We start from the raw sequence: 2,514 nt of genomic DNA, 5'->3' as shown, positions 1-2,514 counted from the left end.
AGGAGACAATTGTTTGCGGGTATTTAATTTAGCGAATTTTAGCGATTTTTAAAAAATCGCTAACTTAAGTCCGCACTAATTTTAATTTCTTAATTGAAAGTGGGTGTGGTCACAATGTATAAAATGGCGGCCGTCAGCAAGTCTAAGCTTACTTGAGCAAACAGTCAGCAAGATAGTACTAAACTGCTGTCCAAAGACTTCTTTAGCAGTTAGCCTAAGTTAACAAAGCAGATGATAATCTTCTTCGTTCAGTGACTGCTTCTAACTGTAAGCAAGATAACTTTACATGTGGCTGCAGAGTCAGTGATGAAGCAATTTAAGCAAGATTAATGCAACAAGATCTACTGTATTAGAGCATTTAGACTTGTGCAATTGCTTTGCTTGCTCATACATGTAGATCACAGCATGTAATCTATAGCTTGCTTAGGCTCGTCCTATTAATTCTTCTAGCCTGCATGGAAGTTATTAATACCAAATGATCAAAAACGCTAAATTAAGTACCAGCCAAATGTCAGTTTCATGAAAATCGCTAAAATAAGTACACGCTAATAATTGTCTCCTTAAGGTAGCTTAGGGTTTCCTATGAGCTACACAACATGGTTCATGAGTTGACAATTAATAGCGTTTGAAGCAACTTTAAAATTTGTAAAAAATCTATTTTATTGTAATCATGCAGCTCAAACTTGCTACACAACATAAAAACAAGTACACATATGCATACTGTACATGTACATGTATCAGAAAAAATGATAAAAATGTATCTTTATCAATTTTGACGAAATTTGGCCTGAGACCATGCATGGTGCTAGGAGAAACTCCTGATTTGCATGGCCAACTTTGAAAATTTTTGAGCATCTTTTGAAAATTCAAAAAAATCTATTTTTGATAAGAATCTGCTTAAACTTTCTATGCAACAGAATACATGTACATGTATGGGTAGCAAAAAATTATAAAAATGGAAAATTCTATCCTTTTCAATTTTGGCAAAATTTGGCCCGAGACCATGTACTAGTAACTAGTACAGGGACTTTTGGTTGATTTTTTAGTAACATTGAAAATTCGTTAAAAAATCTAATTTTGATTGGAATCTGCTCAAACTTTCTATGGAATATACATACATGTACATGTATATGTATCAGAAAAAATTATACAAATTGAGAATTCTCTCCTTATAATTTCTGTCTGATTTTTAACAACTTAAAAAAAATTTCTAAATTCATTGGAGGGTGAGAGAGAGAGAAGGTGAGAAAGAAGGTGGTATGCATGGTATTTTGAATAATTGTTGCAACAGAGCTCAAACAAGAGATTTACAATTTGGCTTGTTCTCACTAAAATCAATTACTTTCCATCATTAATAATAAATAAGTTTGCTACCACATGCAGAATTTGTACAATCAAATTTCGGGAAAAATTCAAAATCCACTGACAAGAGCCTGCATTAGCACTATGCAAAATTCTATGGGAAACCCTGCTTTAACACTAGTAACTACATGTACATGTACATTGCACATGCACTCAAGTCTACATTGTACATTTACTTCTTACCCGGACACTTGACAATGGCAGCGAGGACCTTATATCCTGTCTCACGTACAAACCTGTTGATGTGTTCCAGTGCAGTGAAGAGAAGATCAAGGAGCTCTGATGTAATGTGTGGCTCAAATGAGCTGCCACAACCTTCAACAGCATACTGTAGAGCACTTTGAGGGAGAGAAGAAGAACAAAAAAAACAATACATGATTAACATTAAACGAGAGGATAAAATTCAATATTTTACTCTCATACCGTAAACATAAAAAAATTCGTAGTAAAACAATTCGTGGTTTAGCTCCAGAAGGCCCAGAAATTAATTTTCGCTGGAATTAACTTTCGTGGGGGGTGTGTCCGTTCGTTGCTAAACGTGTACATGCACATGATCAGAACAGAAAGGGTTAATTTTTAATTTTCGTGGATTTTTCGTCCCACGAAAAACACGAAAATTAAATTGCAACGAATTTTTTTATGTTTACGGTACTTACTTCATGTAAGTCTCTAAGCTCTTCCAACCAGCTGTTTCATGAAAGACATTAGAAGCTGTAGGAGGAGGTGAAGGACTAGCCTACAAATGAGTGAAATAAAACTAATTAATGACTCTTGTCATCCGTATAGCTAGGAACTATTAATAATTATTTAAGTGAATTTAATTTTGTGAGCTCCCTACAAGTGCATTTGTACTTAAGTAAATTGAGCAGAAGATGCTATACATGATAAACATTATTTCCTTTACTTGAGCCCACCTCCCCCTCTCTCTCCCTTACACTTCTGTTCTCCTCTTGGTCTTCACTAGTATTATCCTCTTGTAGTTTCTTGACCAGTTCAGCATGATCGGTAGGATCGAGCTCCCTCACTATGTTATTCTTTATTCCACTCAACAAGACGTCTCTTAATTCTTCATAGACACTTACACCATCCCACTTGCACAATCCGCCAATGACTTCACCTAGTAATGATCACATGACATCACACCATACATTT

The 2,514-nt window shown here is 35.1% G+C and overlaps 1 long non-coding RNA gene across 1 annotated transcript; it reads right to left on the bottom strand.

Annotated features, from left to right (window-relative positions):
• Positions 1 to 1,105: 1,105 nt before the first annotated feature.
• LOC109591360 (uncharacterized) lies at positions 1,106 to 2,508 on the bottom strand. The gene is made up of 3 exons (XR_002189781.1): positions 2,298 to 2,508; positions 2,019 to 2,098; positions 1,106 to 1,700 (listed from the first exon to the last, which is right to left on the bottom strand). It is a non-coding gene; the product is annotated as an uncharacterized LOC109591360 (long non-coding RNA).
• Between the last annotated feature and the right edge of the window lie 6 nt (positions 2,509 to 2,514).

The sequence above is a fragment of the Amphimedon queenslandica genome, unplaced genomic scaffold (genome assembly GCF_000090795.2).
Source record: "Amphimedon queenslandica unplaced genomic scaffold, v1.1 AMPQUscaffold_8366_Cont19689, whole genome shotgun sequence".
In the NCBI taxonomy this organism is placed as follows: domain Eukaryota; kingdom Metazoa; phylum Porifera; class Demospongiae; order Haplosclerida; family Niphatidae; genus Amphimedon; species Amphimedon queenslandica.
This window is presented reverse-complemented; position numbering and strand designations above follow the sequence as displayed.